This window comes from Lissotriton helveticus, chromosome 4_1 (assembly GCF_964261635.1).
Source record: "Lissotriton helveticus chromosome 4_1, aLisHel1.1, whole genome shotgun sequence".
Lineage (NCBI taxonomy): Eukaryota > Metazoa > Chordata > Amphibia > Caudata > Salamandridae > Lissotriton > Lissotriton helveticus.
In genome coordinates this window covers 78,044,707-78,061,818 of record NC_136063.1, presented here as the reverse complement: position 1 = coordinate 78,061,818, position 17,112 = coordinate 78,044,707, and the positions used below count along the sequence as shown (strand labels likewise).

The 17,112-nt window shown below is 44.3% G+C and overlaps 1 long non-coding RNA gene across 2 annotated transcripts in view; it reads left to right on the top strand.

Moving 5' to 3' along the window:
- Window positions 1-17,112, top strand: part of LOC144828367 (uncharacterized) — a 36,053-nt gene that overhangs the window by 5,612 nt on the left and 13,329 nt on the right. The window contains exon 2 of one of the 2 annotated variants that reach the window (XR_013610435.1): window positions 9,233-9,344. This is a non-coding gene — a long non-coding RNA (uncharacterized LOC144828367). The remainder of the gene's footprint in view (window positions 1-9,232; window positions 9,345-17,112) is intronic. The other variant, XR_013610434.1, reaches the window with a different exon arrangement.

Here is a 17,112-nt window from a genome sequence, read left to right as displayed (position 1 = left end):
ATCTATTGCCTGAGGTTGCGGGTGGCTGTGTCGGTGGTGTCAGTTGTTGGGTCTCGGGCGATGGTGGTGATGAGCTGGTCAGGATAGGCTCTAGTGGGTGGTGGCTGACAAGCTTGTGCCACTAGAGTGGGTGGTTCATTTGGATAAGTCTGGAGAGCATGCGTCTGAGGCAGAGCGGTCCTTAGGGAAGGCGCAGGGAGGCCACTAAAGACAGCAATGATCCTAATGTAAGAGATTTGTACTGAAAAGGCTCTCTCCGCTACCATTACAGTGACGCAAATGTAACAAGTCAAAATATTATAGACTTTAATGATTGAAATCAAGACAACCATGAGGATTTCCTCTTGGCAGCACACTAGTCCACTGCATTGTATGTTGTCTGCACTATTAGAGATGGGGATCATCTACATCAGTGTTTCCAAAATTGTGGGTTCCGACCCTGTGGTTGCTCAGGAGCTGGTGGGTTGGGAAAGCCCAAGCAATAAAAGAAATACCTTTAATTTCTGTGTTTAACTTTACACATTCATTGTTCTTCAAAATCAGAGGGGTCAAATGTCAGTCTATGCCATCTGACAAATTGGTGCTTATTTTTGAAACTTGGGTATTGGTGTTTACAAACTCCTCTCACTTTGCAGTTAGAGAAAGAAAAGTGATTTCTATGACAATCTTACTAGGGTACAGAGACGGTGAAAGGAAGGCTGCAGGGTTTTGTAACACACAAAGAAATGTAATCCCTGCAAATGAAATATATACATTCAGCAGTTAGGAAAGTAAAAATGAAGCATATTGTTTTGTAATTCTGAAGCGTGAGGCAAACAAAGATTGTACTAGGATCAATACAAATCAAGACACTTTACATGGTGATGCACAAATGATATTCACTGAAATGTGATGTGCACATATAAAATCACCTGCATGCTAAATATTTTCTCAGTAAACTTGTTGGTCCGTGCAAATTTAGTGGTCAATACAACGGAAATGTGCTCTTTGTAAATGACAGTGCCATACCAAACTGTGCTTTAGTTACATTAAAAAAATCGTCCACCTTGTGTCCATTCTAGCTCAGCCGTTTGCAAAAGTTTGCTGATCTTAAAAGTGGGTCATGGTTCTTAAAAGTCTGGAAAGCAGTGATCTATATGCAAGTCAGTCTTTCTGTATTACATTTTTTTTATTGATCAGCTTGTAACTAGAGGATACATATGCCTGAAGGCGAGACCAAGCAAGTCAGTTGAAACAATAGAGCAATACAAGCATTTTACATTTGACACAGTACCCAAAAGAACAGACCTTCCGCCCTCCCCACCCCCGATATCAGCACTGATTGTGTTATTCTTGAACCCAGTGTAGTAGAGAATCTATACACACGACAATCCTCAACGGTTGTCCCAATCCCACTAGAGCGAACAGCCAGATCATCATTACATCGGTCTACTGCAATTCAGGGTTTCCAAGTAGGTACCCTGTCAGTGGAGCCCAAAAGTGCTTGGGCTGCGAGGCTTCGGGCAGTTCCTCCGCATTGGTCCCCAATTGTTCCCTGCAATACAGCAAGTCAAATCAAATCAAAAGAAACTTTATTTCGATTGAATTTACAATCATAAAAGTGCATTATAGAAAATTTGCAACAATTTAAAAAAAAAAAAAAATCCGCAAAGGCAATATTAGCTGATAGATACAAAAAACATAAATTAAATTTTTGAAAGAGTCGTCTGTACAGTGATATCCTGTGCGGCGATGAAATAAAAGTTATTCACATAGAAAAACAGAAAAATTTATGATGCAGAAACAGTTAATTGAGAACAAATTTTCAAGCAAGCCTTTAAAAAGCAAGCTGTAGATTTTGCAACAAATGGAGTGTCTAAAGACTGTAGTGCCAAAAGAGCAGGTCTGCATCTTCTCAGTCCAGATTGTCGGAGAAGTGGGACCAACCAGCGTTTACGCGGGATCTCGTAAAAGCTACAAAATAATGTTACATGCAAAGTAGACTGAGTAGAACAATCGTCACAGGGACATCTGATTAGTTCACGAGTCCAATCTAGGGGCTCAGGGAACGAGACAAGACGGTAAAAGGAATCAAACCGAAATCTGGTTAAAACATATCTATCATAATTTGACAAATAAAAAGACAAATATGGTTGTATACCATTGGAGGATTGTAACATCATTAAATGGGTATTTGATTGTTTGCCAATTTCAGAACACATGCATAGTTCTCTTAAATGGGTAACACATAAATTCTTCAAAGTCTTTCTAGGTATGGCCATTAATGAGACGGGGTTTGTGAAAAACGCTGGGCAATTCAAGTCATTCAAAAAGTTAAAAACATAAGAAAGCCAGGGAATCTTTTTCCAGTGGGTCAGTGTCAGGCAATCGGTAATTAACGACCGAGTAAGGTGGCATTGCTCCTTAGTCCAGATACGGTGCCAGAGGAGGATCGGTTGGTATCTAATGGTGTCAGATAGATAATCCCAACCGAGCTCAATGTGGCTACCGTAGTTAGGAGCACTACGGGGGAGAGCTAATACGTATTTCAAGAAATCGTTTTCAATCACTTGAAGCTCAGTGGCGGGAGCATAGCCCCATACACCCGCTCCGTAAGTAGCCACGCTCAAACATTTAGCTTGATAGATTTTCAATATCACAGCAGGAGCGGGCTTGCCCAATTTCCTTGAGAAAGAGGTCAGCGCCGTTGTGCGCTGAAACTGCAATTTCTTGCTGGAGGTGGCAGGTTTCCAGGACGTGTGGTCGTCTATTAGGATCCCTAAGTATGGATATTTTCTAGCATTATCTAGCCTAGTATTGTCAATATAGAGAGGTTTGCATTTCTGAGCTTTCTTGCCAATATGCATAACAAAAGTCTTGGATTTATTTACTTTTAAGCCAAGAGAAAGCATATAGTGACAATACTTGTCCAGTTGGAGCTGGAGTTGATTTGGTGTTCTCGCTAGAATGACAGAATCGTCAGCATATAATAATGCAGGGATTGGCCGGGTATTTATGCAGGGAAGATCCTTATTGCCTACCAGCATCGCTTGCTCCAATCCATTTGCATAAATATTAAATAGAAATGGAGCAAGGACGCACCCCTGCCTGACGCCTTTTCTGATGCTGAAAGATTCCGATAGCTCGCCATTAATGCCATACCTCACACATGCTTTGGCATCCGAGTAGAGCTCTCGAAGAAATTTCAGGAGTGAAGGATCTATGCCCAAGTTATTCAGAATCTCCCATAATTTAGAGTGGATTACGCAGTCGAAAGCGGAGCTTAAGTCCACGTAGACCAGATAAAGATTACCGCCTTTGGCCCAGGCATATTTGCCCATGAGTAGTGTCAAGTTAAGGGCCTGTTCGACAGTGCCCAATCCCTCTTGGAACCCGAACTGAAGGTCGGTTAAGATCTTCTTCTCTTTAGCCCAGTCCTGGAGACGTTCCAAGATTAGTCTCCCAGCGACCTTACCCAGCGAGTCCAAGAGGGAAATAGGTCTGTAGCAGGCTGGATTGTCGCGTTCTCCCTTTTTAAAAATGGGTAGGAGCACAGATGTAGACCAGGAATCGATAAGGCCGACTTGTGAAGCTGCAGACATGACTTGCATGACAATTGGAGCCCATAGGTCTAGGTTGCTCACAAAGATGTCAAGTGGGACTCCATCCGGGCCGGGAGCTTTCCCGGTTTTTGAAGAAGTCAGTGCAGCGGTCACCTCCACAAGGTCGAAGTGGAGGTCAATAGGATAGATGTTATCCCTGGTAAAGACTGCCTCCCCGATTCTGGTAGCCTCAGTTGTTGAAGGGGAGTCACCAAAGATCTCTGAGTAGTGGGTTACCCATTTTTCGGCAGGAACTGCCACGTCTAGGTGACGAACAGCTGTATCGTCCGCTGAAAAGGGGGACTTGACTGTTCGCCAGAACAACGTGGTGTCCTTGTTTCTTGTGCTCTCGTGCAATTGGGCCCAGAGGTTGTTTTTTATTTCCTGTTTACGGGTTTTTTGGGCCAGCTTGTAATTCTTTCTTAGTGAGGCTATTAAGGCCATGTCCCTATCTTGGTTATGTAAAGCTTGTTTTAGTGCACTAAGGGCTTTGCGGCAATGAGAATCAAACCACCCCCGGGAATCCTTATCGTGTGTTCTATGTTGGCGAGTGAGCTCCTGCCGAATAGCTTCTAAGATGTTAACGAAGCTAGAGAGGATCAACTGGGGAGATGAGGTCGCCTCCAGGCAATTAGATATTAAGGGAAGGGTTTTTTGGATAATCCTGCTAATAACCTCATTGGGGTTGATCTTTGACCATTTTACTGTAAAACCGTTGGTTTTATCCATCTCCAGACAATGCTGCGTTAAAAGACTAGTCTTGGAATGGGTAGAGGGAGCTGAATTAAATATAATGGTGATACTGTTAGAGTAATGATCGCTAGAAGGATCAGTACCGGTTGTAAAGTTTTTTAAACGGTTATTTAAAGTTTGCGAACAAAGAATGAAATCAATGGTAGAGGAGAGACCTCTGCCATGAAAGGTCGGCTTGAACACGACAGCAGGACACACTGATTCATTCGCAAATTCAAGTTCTAGTGAAAAGAGGCAGTTGTTTAAACTAGTCCCAATACTGGAGTGAGTAAAGTGGGTGATGGGGAGATCGTGCTCATCTTGGAGTCCGCAGGTAACTTTTTTGTAATTGCTGCATAGATAAACATTAAAATCCCCACCCCACACAACATAGCATTGTAACTGTGAGTGCTTAGCTTTCTGATCATGCAAGTATGTGGTAATTTCTATCAAAGACTTTACACAGTCGGTAGGTGTAGAGTTATTATACATGTTAATAAAATAATAAATGGAGCTTTTGTCAGAGGCTAACTTAAGAATTTGGAAAGTTGGAGACACCGATGGTACTTCATTAATCGTAAATGAGATTTGGTTAGAAATATAAATAGCTAGGCCACCCTTAGATCTTCCATGTATAGATGGGCTAGCAGGAATATGGAAAGTTTTATAGCCCTGGATATGAATTGGGTCGGTAGCCCAGGTTTCCTGGAGGCAGACTATTTTATGCCTATTAATCACATCAATCCAGGACTGAAGGTGTATCTTGGATCTAAGCCCCGCTACATTCCAATAGATAACTGGAAGATCCCAGGTTTATGGTAGAGTGGAATCTGTGATTTGTGGATGAGCAGAGGGTGGTAGATCACAGGACTGAGTGGTTGGAGTAGAAATGGAAGAAATACATTTTGTAACACAGGAGATAGAAGTGGTATGTTGTTGCCTTGTGTCTGTCTCCTCAGAAAGGATTGGATGGACATAGCTAGGGTCTTGAACCCGAGGGTTTAACAAGGGGGTACAAGGCTTGATATGAGGGCCAGACGGAGAGGTCAGAGTGAATCCTGGCAGCGGAGTTTTTCTGGAAATATGGTTAAAATGACTCTGGGTGTTAATAGTGGCTTTGGAGTTTATGGAGGGGACTGATGGTCAGTCGACCATATCCAAGCATTCATATCTGTTGGATAACAATGGGCCTCTCCAGTTGGTAAAATGACCAGGGGCTGGATTACCAAATCCGTAGCCTGACCAATGGCCGCGATCTCTATTCCCATCCCAGTTCCCCACTCTTGTCCAGCTCCAAGGGGGGCCAGGGTTATGTCGTGGAGCCGGGGGGTAGAAGTATGACAGATTGTGGGTAGCTATCCCTTCAGTGGAAGTGTGATCTCCCCAGGAGCAGATCTGCTCAACTGTATTAGGATCGGCGAAGTTCACTATGACGCAGTCACCCTGAATGCTTTTAGGTTAAATACCTAACCAGGGCACTCTGCGCACGGTAGTGACTCTGTTGTCCAAAAAGTTTGGTAGAGGTCTGTTATTGGACAACCAATATATAACTTTATTTTTTAACGACCAGACCCGTTCGTCCTGATTAGGGGGGAGTTCCGGGACACCTGTCATAATTACTACATAAGGAGATGCCTCAGGCGGAAGATGGATAGGATGGCCCCTCCTCTTATGATTTCACGGGATGATGTTAAATCCAGCAGAGTTTTTGGGGAGGGTGGGGGCCGGGATAGGAAGAGCAGGTGGAGGTTTTGGTTGGATAGACAACTGTGGCTTGGAGGTGATTAAAGGTTGAGTCGGTAAGGGATTAGGTGGATTGGGTGGTGCTAGGGGCTTGGTAGTTGTTGGATGTGGTAATTTTTGTATGAGTTTCTGCGAGGCCTTTTGATTAGTAGTAGAGGGATTGGTTACGGTCAAGCCGGGCTTAGATGTTTTCGTGTTATGGGTAAGGGGTCTCCCGTGAGCTAAATTGGGATCTTTGATGGTACCCTTACTTGGGTTCAAAGCTAAAGACAATTGGGTTAGTTGGGATTGGACCTGGTTCAATGTCTTTTCTATGGGCTTTAGATAGAACTTAATTAGGTCACCAATTTTGCTAAGCAGTAAGTTATCGTTGCTACAGGTGTTAGTAGTTAGATTACCGTTGTCAGCCGTACCACCCTCATCATCATAGCTACTAGAACTAGTGGAGCTAATATTTAAATTGTCTGTGGTAGGATTCGTTGCGGTTGCTAGTGAAGGGAAGGGTGATTGATGGGGAGTCAGAACAAGATTAATAGTTTGTGAAGGGGGATGGGAAGTGGACGGGGTTGTGAAGTTAGCTATGGGGAGGGAATTAATGGTATAATGGGACTTACTAGTTTTCCTCTTCTTTTTTTGGGTATTGCACCTTCGCGTGTACCCCTATCTGCAGTTGGGGAAGGGGCAACATCGGTTTGGTTAACAAAAATATCAGGAGTTTTTTCAAGTGACAGATGCAATTCAGAAACATCAAGGGATGCAGGCAGGTCCACAGTGCGGGGGACCGAATGCAGTTCTGCGTGCACTAACAATGGCGGGGGTAACTCTACAGGACGCTGGGGTGTTTTAGCAATAGCCAGTAAGCCCATGGAAGAGCGTCTGGCAATAACCAGGTCCTGTGAGACTCTCCGTTCCAGTAGGGTAATGCTCTGTTCAATGGCCTCGTTGGCTTTGGTTATGAATTGGTCTATCGGCCCAATAACCTCAGCAGCCGGCTTGGCCTGTTTTTTTACAGTATTCCTAGTAGTTCTAGGGGACATGATGCAATGTAAATCGTTATAAGATAGAAATACTGTAAATACTAAGTGCGAACTAAAAACAAATTATTTACAATACGTGCAGTATCAGCATAAATAAGAAGAGAGGAGACAAACGTAAATAGGGTGGCCCAGTCCAGTCCTGCCCAGTCTTGAACGGGCTTAAACGGGCCCGCCCTTGGCCCGGGCTTCGCCCCGCACGCGTCCCGCGCGCGTCCCGCGCGCGTCCCGCGTTGCGGGTAGGGCTGATCAAGTTAATGGGATCGTGCAGGGGGGCGTGGCCGCCGGGGGAAGAGGCACCAGCTGAGAGGTGTAAAGGCTGCTGGTCCTCGCAGTCCCCCGGTGAAGGCAGCTGGTAGTTTAAGGTCAAGCGCACGCTGGGAGCATACAGGCAAACCGCCGATTGCGGAGAAGCTCCCACCAGCGGCGCGACCTCCCAATTGGTCCTTTACTGAAGAAATGCACCCTCCGTGTGCAGCGGGAAACCTTCCTCGGAAATGGCAAGAGCAAGTGAGCGGCACCCGCGAAGCGGGTGTCGCGAAAGGTAAATAGCAGCTGATGGGGGGCGTGGCCGCCGGGGGAAGAGGCACCAGCTGAGAGGTGTAAAGGCTGCTGGTCCTCACAGTTTCCCGGTGAAGGCAGCTGGAAGTTTAAGATCAAGCGCACGCTGGGAGCATACAGGCAAACCGCCGATTGCGGAGAAGCTCCCACCAGGGGCGCGACCTCCCAAATGGTCCTTTACTGAAGAAATGCACCCTCTGTGTGCAGCGGGAAACCTTCCTCGGAAATGGCAAGAGCAAGTGAGCGGCCAAGTCTATCGGAATAGTTTTCGCACCCTAGCATTGCACAACTGCCACTTAGCAAGCAAATTAGAGACAGCCACCAGTTTCTGATTGCACTGTTTGAGGCTCTTGACCCAACCCAGTTGGCAGACATCAGGCCCACATACCACATTTTCAAGGAATTCGATTATCTGGGAATTCGCCTGTCTGACTCTATGCAGTGGAGCTCCCATCTCCAAAAACTGTTGTTGGGCCACAAAAGGGTCGTTGGGGCACTTCTCAAAGAGCAGCGCTCCTCTTCATTTAAACCTATTGCCCCTGTGTTGGACATCTACAAAGCGAGAGGAGTCAGTGCAGCATTATATGGGGCAGAACTCTGGGGTGTAAATAAGATCGATCTCCTCTCTAGATCAGAAAACAAATTCCTGAAGGACTTGATGTCTCTCCCTCAGAATAAAGCAACGTTACCCCTGCAGCTGGACATGGGTTGCCGCCCAATTGGAGACCAGGCCAGCCTTCGACCTCTACTTCTATGGGCCTGTCTTTGGAGGGTTCCTGAACTCGCTAGCTACGCAGAAGGGCTGTCAGAGGTGCTGTCGATGCCAGGCTGGTCTAAAATTGGGGGGCTTAGTAATGTCAAATTCCTGCTTGAAGACATGGGACTAGGGTACGCATGGACTTCCAGAAGTGCCCCTCCGCAAGCTGTCCTCAAGACTATTTACTGGCAGTGGGTAGCCAACAATTTAAACTCCAACCCCAAGGAATGCAGAACAACTACGGAGTTCCTTAAGATTAAGGATTTGCCCCAATATGATCCCTACCTGGATTTGATATCAAAGCCTCTCGATAGAGCCTTGTATTTTAGATTCAGGGTGGGCCTGCTCCCCGTGAGAGAATTGACGGCCCGTTGGAAAATCCCGGGGCAAACTGTTCCTTTCTGTATATTTTGCACATTTAGAGTGAGACTGTTGCCCACTTTTTATTTGAATGCCCGGCCTATAAACCCCGAGATCTAGGTGGCTAAAACCACTTTGCAGTGGGCTGGCGACAAGACACCATACAGTCGCTCTGCGAATTTTAATGCCAGATACCTGTCCATTGATTGTATGTGGTATGGCCAAATATTTAGGCTGGGCATGGTCAATTAGACTTAAACGGCTAAAAATGATTGTTTAATTGTGGTCATGTATTAGGACCATTTTATCTAATTTATTGAAAAATTATTGTATCCCAACTGTTTAGCCAATGGTTTTTAATGTATTGGTTTTTTTTGTTTACTGTTTTGCAATGCTTTTAAGATATCTCTGTTTTATCGAAATAAAGCTAATTGACTTGACTTCTCAATATGCTTTTTTTATAGGGTGCACCTCTTTGGCCCCCTGGTCGATCAGATGTTGGATAAGATCAAAAAGGACACAAATAGGTAAATTAGTGGGTGTCTTCCAGTCCTCCAACCCAAAGTCTGCTTTTCGGTAACAAGAATAACCATACTCAAAATAATATTAGTAATAAGCATAGCTAATTTACAGAATGTTTTAATAATTTGTGCTATTTTAATATGATGTTAAACTTTTTATTATAGACCAATTTTATCACAAGAATTTTTCTATCCTTTGTATGCAACGGTTTTAATTAATCAAGCATAATAAAATAAAATAAAATAAAAAAAAAACAAAAAAAAACTTTTCGGTAGCACCAGACTAGAGGTAGGGCCAAAGCTCCAACATCCAACCAAAGGCCGGGCTGCCACCTTCAGTCCTTTCTTGGCTCACCTTCCACCCAGAAATTTACACAAGGTGGTAAGACGGAAAGACTAGGTGGCTACGTCCGGGTTGCCTTTTGGGCAAGACTGAGGTTTTTCTTCCCCATCGGGAGAGAATTACCTCTGACACATGGATGCTATCAGTAGAACAGGGGTGCTGCCGAGAGATCCAGACTGCGCAACAAAACGTTCTGCCTTTACTCCATGTCCTCAGACCATGCCACTTTGGGCTGATCAAGGAGCAGGTGCAGGAACTAGTGGCTAAAGTTACCATCAAGCAGGTGCCCCCGAACTAATGCAACAAAGAAGCGTAGTCCATATGCTTCTTACTTCACAAAAAGGATGGGTTCCTGCAGATGGGTTCCTGCAGCTGAACCTAGACCTCAAGCCACTGAACTAGTATATCCTTTTGGAACACTTTCCATGACTACCTTCAGGACATTGTTTCCCTGTTCTCCTGCCCAGTCCCCACATCCATCCATCCATCCCTCCCTCCCCACCATGTCACAGTAGCACAGGACTTAAGACCTTTGTCCCCTTTCTTCCAGTTCTCCAACGGGAACTCAGAAGTGGTTGTGTAGTCCTGTTACCACAAAGCGAAGTTCTGGCCTTTGGTATAACTAGGGCGATAAAGGCTTTCAGATTGTTGAGCAGTGGTGGCTGCATCTGCGCGGTTTGGCCATTCTGATTTTGGCACATCTAGATGACTAGCTGATCAAGAGCAGCAGCAGAGAACAATGCCTAGAACACACTCAAACAGTAGTGTCCTTACTTCACAAGTTGGGATTTACCAGCAATGCTAAATGGTGCCACCTCTAGCAACAACAAATCAAGCCCTTCGTAAGGTCCATCTTAAAATCTGTCACCAGAAAAGGCATGCCCCAACCAAGACAGGGTGGTGGCATTCCAGAGCCTGCCTCTTTTTTAAGCAAGGTGCCTTCGATTGGGACTGTAGTGCGGTTTTTGGGTATGATGGCATCTGATAGAGACTTCTAACCCCAGATTTCTTACCTTACAATTATCCTCAGGTATGAGATTGAATCTAGAACTTTTTCGCAAGCAGTACCCTTATGCGCCGGGGTAGTTGGTGTCATTCCGCTCCTCGTGGCATAGTCTGCCCTTGCAGTTACTTGCGCAGTGCTTGTGTAGGCGTCAACACAGCACGCTGACATCAATTTTGCAGAGTACAGGAAACAAGGGAGACCCTACTCAAACCAGGGTAAGTACACTTGTGTAGACGGACTCTGGCAGTTCTACACCAACATGTAGCAGCTGCAGGCACTTTTGGTCTCTGGCAAACTAACCACATTGAAGATAAATGGACCGTCGTGTATGCTTTGCTTAATAATTGAAGGGCCACACCCCTCCGGCCGAAGTGGTTACATTTACATCAATTCAGTCGTTGCTTTGCTCCTGAGACCCATATGATTCACACGGATTGACGTGTTTCCATTTGTAATTTCTACTCTCTTAACATCCAGTCTTGCGACTCGGTGCAATTGACCTCACTGTCAGCTACCTTCCCCTCACTGGGTGCCCAGCCTGGGTCCTTGTGAGTAAACTTTTGACGCTTTCACTTCCCTGGGGTGCACTGCAATTACGCTGACAGTTAATTCTTCATCTCAGATGTCCCTACATCATTAGGTACTGAATAGAACCCTCAGTGCTTTAGGGGTCGAAACGCTGTCAACAAAAATAAAGCGAACCATTCACCAGCTCCTTTTATTTTATAAGGACTCTATTCACATTTCTCATTACTTTTGATGGTTTACTTTACTAAATGTTGGAAACCAAGTATATATGTCACAAATATGTTACTATTTATGTAGGTGCCATGCTCACTGGGGACAGCCTGCACTGTTTTTTGTAAAATTGCATTGTTATCTGCATAAACAACAACGGCTGTTATTACCAAATATTAAGTTGTGTATGGGTTCTTCTCCTTTGGATATCGACTTAACCCTTTCCTTTTTTGCGATTATCAGTATTAATTGTATTACGCCACAGGAACCATTGTTTCTGTTTATATGACATAAATTTTGCAGCTTGAATCCTTTTCTGGATTCACATGCTGTGCATTATTCTGCGATCTAGTGGTTGGGTCCGGAGTGGTTTAAATTTTTTTTTTAATTGTAAGTATTGTAGAAATTCATTTGGTGGTATACCTGTCCCTTGTGTGACGTCAGACGGTGGCCCGAATATTCCTTTGTGTAGTCTTCATCTTCAGATTATTTTTTCGCCATTGGATGTGGAAGCGATGGAGGAGCTCTGAAATTGTTTTTGAGAAAACATTAATTTGCCGAAGACCGTATATATAGTTAGGACCTAGCTACCATAGGAAATCCCCAACATTCTATTGGGAATAACTTTGGCGCCGGTTGAGGAATTTGCGTGTAGTTTTCCAAAATTCTGGCCAGCTCCGCTGTGCTCCTTCCCTGAAAGTTTTGGGGAGATTCGTGAAGTGGGGGCTGAGAAAAAAGGGGGTCCCAAAACGTGTTTTCCCCATGTTAATTTCCATAGGACGTTCTGATAAGGCTACAGCCCGAACCGCTGAACGGAATTACACCAAACTTGGCAAAATTGTAGGGACTGGTACGCAGAAGTGCCTTTGCTATATTTGGTGAAAATTGCTTCAGTGGTTTTTATGAAAATTAACTTAAAAAACACATATATATCTGGGCAGAGCCTAACCACACATCTCATCATGAGATCTGATTGGCTGTCAGCACTTCATCCAAGAAGTGTTGGCAGCCATCTTGGGACCAATATACATGATAGCACCTCATTAAAAAGCATTGTAGTTTATAGAGGGTTTTAGGACTTTTGTTACATTATAAATCATTTGTTGATGGTACCATACTCATTTTAGGAATAGTGGTGTGTTCTAAGGTGATTTTACCATGTGAAAAAGCCTTCTGCTGGGATATCATGAATCATGTTTGAAAGAAAACTATTATCTCATGCTTTTCCCACAGTGGTTTGGAAGGGTATCTATTAGCTAAAATGAAAGCATATTTTCTGTAAATTCACATTATCTTTCTCAGTCATGTGAGAATGAAGTCTGACATTCTCAGTAAAACATGTACATCCAACAAGGACAGAGACTGTCAGTTGATTCCTTTGTGTCCTACTGCAGCCTCCTAGAGTGTTCTGAAGAACAACTAGAGAGTGGAATAAAGTGGTAACTCTTAAAACATTTAATTTAAAAAGGAACAAAATGAGGGGGTATATTTTGCCATAGAAAGTATGATTAGTGCTGCAGAAAGAAAAATTAGGGCACATTTTGAGTGACTTCCCAAATCCTCTTCTATTTCATCAAAACATTCTGACATGCAGTCTCCCAAGATGGCCACCAGAGACAAAAGAGCCCAAATGTAGCCCAAATATCACCCAGATGTAGCCCAAGTATAGCCCAATGACAGAATGTCCCAGAGTGTTCTAAAGAACAACTAGAGCGCTAACAGTCTTACTTATGACAAAAGTATGGCACACCAGAAGCCATCTTGATTGGAATGAAGTGGTACGTCTGAAAACATTTAATTTAAAAAGGAACAAAATGAGGGGGTTCATTTTGCCATAGAAATAGAAAGTATGATTAGCAGCAGACTTCCCTGGTGAGCAGTAGCTTTACTACATTGATCTAATGAGCAACTAGAGTGCTAACATTCAGAATTTATGGCAAATGTATGACACATCTGAATGCCTTCTTGATGGAACCAAAGTAAACAAGTATTGAAAATGCAATAGATCTCGCCCTCGTTTAAGTTAAAGCCATTCTGTTTGTAATGAGGTGGCTTTTTAGCTTTGCTTTTATTAGTGTTTTTAAAACTTTCATGTAAATAACATGCATATGTATGCATATATGTATATGTATGCATGCATTTATATTTGTATTTATATAGATATGCAGATTATATATGCATGTATATATATATATAAATATATATATATATATATATATATATACACATACATAAATGCATATGCATATATATGTGTATATGTGTGCGTGTAGAGAGAGGTAGAGGTGTAGAGGTAGAGGTGTAGAGGTAGAGGTGTAGAGGTAGAGGTGTAGAGGTAGAGGTGTAGAGGTAGAGGTGTAGAGGTAGAGGTGTAGAGGTAGAGGTGTAGAGGTAGAGGTGTAGAGGTAGAGAGGTAGAGGTAGAGACTAGTAGAGAAAGAAGTAGAGAGAGGTAGAGAGAAGAGAGTGAGTAATAGATTAGAGAGTGAGTAGTAGAGAGTAGTAGAGAGCAGTAGAGAGAGTAGCAGAGAGTGAGTAGTAGAGAGTAGTAGAGTGAATAGTAGAGTGAGTAGTAGAGAGAAGTAGAGAGTGAGTAGTAGAGAGTGAGTAGTAGAGAGTAGTAGAGAGTAAGTAGTAGAGTGAGTAGTAGAGAGTGAGTAGTAGAGAGTAGTAAAGAGTGAGTAGTAGAGAGTGAGTAGCAGAGAGAGAGAATAGTAGAGAGTAGTAGAGAGTGAGTAGTAGAGAGTAGTAGAGAGAGAGTAGTAGAGAGTGAGTAGAGAGAGAGTAGTAGAGAGAGAGTAGTAGAGAGTGAGTAGTAGAGAGTGGTAGAGAGTGCGAAGTAGAGAGTGAGTAGTAAAGAGTAGTAGATAGTGAGTAGTAAAGAGTGAGTAGTAGAGAGAGAGTAGTAGAGAGTGAGTAGTAGAGAGTAGTAGAGAGTGAGTAGTAGGGAGTGAGTAGTAGAGAGAGAGTAGTAGAGAATGAGTAGTAGAGAGTGAGTATTAGAGAGTAGTGGAGTAGTAGAGAGTAAGTAGTAGAGAGTAGTGGAGAATATTCCAAAGTTTGGCACAGCACCACTTGCACAATAAGTCCAATCAAATCATATCACTTAGAGTCCTTATTGAAGCGCTGAATCTTGGTGTATATTCAAATGCTTTTATTTTCCTTAAGTTTATGTACCACAGCCAGCTGACACATTTCGTTCTGTACAACAGAACTTCTTCAGGGCGTTCTTATTTCCTTCAAGTTATGTCGGTATCCTGTTGTCATATAACTAGATATTTCTTCCAAATGTTAGACGAGACGTAAGTACATTCTTATTCAAAGTGACTAGGTATCAATTTTACCCACACAATTCGGGCAGACTTAAGTAATTTATCCTCAAAGTCAGTCTTTCAAAAATTCCAAAGTATAGGACATGATAATCCAAATCCAAATGTTTCTCAAGAAAAGTCATTTTCAATCGTTCGGAATTTCGGCGTTTGGGCAGATATGACCCAGGGACCCCTAGTATGCAAGGGGAATTAGTCCCCCCTCTGCAAACGCGCCAGTGGCCTGCGTTGCAGAGAGGTGTAAAAAGAGGCATAGCCTCATTACACCTCTGCAATGCAGCCCCCTGGCGCATACTGGAGGTTCAAGGTGGGCTAGTTGGCCCCCAGGGGCCCCCAGTATGCAAGGGGAATTAGTTCCCCCTCTTCAAACATGCACGGGGCTGCGTTGCAGAGAGGTGTAAAAAGGGACATGGCTTTATTACACCTCTCTGCAATGCAGTCCCCTGGCGCATACTGGAGATTCCTGGTGGGCTTTCAGGTCTTATATAGTTAGGAATTAGCATTAAAAAAAACGTTGAAATTCACTGAAAAAAACATAGGTTTCAGGCCTTATATAGTTAGGAATTAGCGTTTAAAAAACCTTTAAAATTCACTCAAAAAACCATATGTTTTAGGGGTGTTATAGTTAGCTGGACATTTCACTCATACAAAACCATTGAAAACGCTCCTATATAGGTAGTTGTACTACCGTCTAAAGGAAAGACAACAATAAAAGGTGACCCTTCGCTCTAAATTCCAACGAGGGACCCTGCCGGCACCAGCCACATGGTCGGAGAATGAGGCCGGGTAGTGGAAATGGAAAGTATCCCCTATAAATTGGGCCCAAACTGCCACCACATATTCACACAGAGAACCCCATGAGACCACAAGATGAGGACTGCGTGGCCTGCACCGCATTCGTACCAAAAGACCATGAGTGTAGGAAAGTAAGATCTGCTTTCATGGTTACCTCCACTTTTTACTGGCGTCTGTAGTTTTTTTTTTACTATTCTGACTGGGGATCCTGCTAATCAGAACCCCAGTCAATTTGCTTCCTCCCTAAATTTGTCACGGTAAGTACTTCTGTACCTGCACAGTTGGCTACTGCTGCACCCCTGAAAGTCCCTAGTACATGGTACTAAGGTATCCAGGGCATAAGTACCCCAGAGGCCTCCCATGGGCTGCAGCATGTATTGTACCACACAAGTGACCACTGAAACTGTGACTACAGGCCTGCCATTGCAGCCTGTGTAAGCTGGTGCTAGCACCACTTATGACAGGTGTAAGTTTCCTTATATCTGAGGTCACTGCACTTAAAACCATTAAATCACCCCATAGGAAGGCCTTTCAATCCTGAAGGCAGGGTGCTGGGTTATAAGTGTGAGGGTGACCCTGCATGAGCGGGACACCTACAAACCCCGAAGTAGATTCTCTAGGCTATGTAAGTGCGGCCTGTTGTTTTGATACATATAGTGGCCATCGGTCATTACGCAATGGCTAACTATATAGTGGCTGTGCTGAACATGGGGTGTTTGGTATCAAACAGGTTGGAATCATACCCCAACACTGTTATCGGTGTTGGAGGTATGATTCCATGCAGTGCGGGCTTCCTCCAGGAAGCCCCCAGTACTCCCGGTAACAGCCTTTCAGGTTCTGCTAGCGAGCTAGTAATGCTGCCGACCACAGGCACGATTCTGCCCTCCTCCTCTTGCTTCTGAGTTGAGCTCGAGCAGGGGAATGTTGGGTGACCACTTCCCAGAAGGGACTTAGTTTATAGGGCTGAGTGGGATCTCCTGCCAGTGCCACCAGACTGCTTTGAAGAGCACATTTGGTGACCTCCTTGTATACTCCAGTTTGAGCCAATTTGGCTCCCCCTCTGGCGCAAAACTGACAAAGGACATGGGGGTATCCTTCCCTCTGTCAAAACCCTACTCTGGGAGGAACCCTTGAGTCATTCTAGCCCCTTTCTAAGGGTAATAAAGGGCTTACGTGTAGGTGGGTCCTCAGATTCGTCGTGGGACAAGACTCAAGCCTGAAACCACGTCACTCTTCGACCATCTGAACACTTGAACGTTGCTGGACTTTGCCTGGAACCGAGACTGCATCAAGGAAGACTCCTGCTGCTGCGGTCTCGCTGTTCTGCGAGTCTTTTTTTTCTGTGTCTGTGCTTCTTACAGGATCTTCAACAGACCTGTGGGCATCAAGGACACTCGAAGTAGTCTCCCTTGGAGAGAAGGCGTCACTCCCCTGTATCTGCAGGCACTGCAACAAAACTGACCGGTGTGTTGCTCCTGACGTCTCACGGCTCCCAAAGGCTCAGCGACACAGGTGGTGGTTCTGTAAATCACTCGAGGCCTGACATGTCCTCTCTGCAATTTTGTGGCCAGCATCCCTCGTCGGAACTGCTCAGACCCCCAGGATATAGCGGC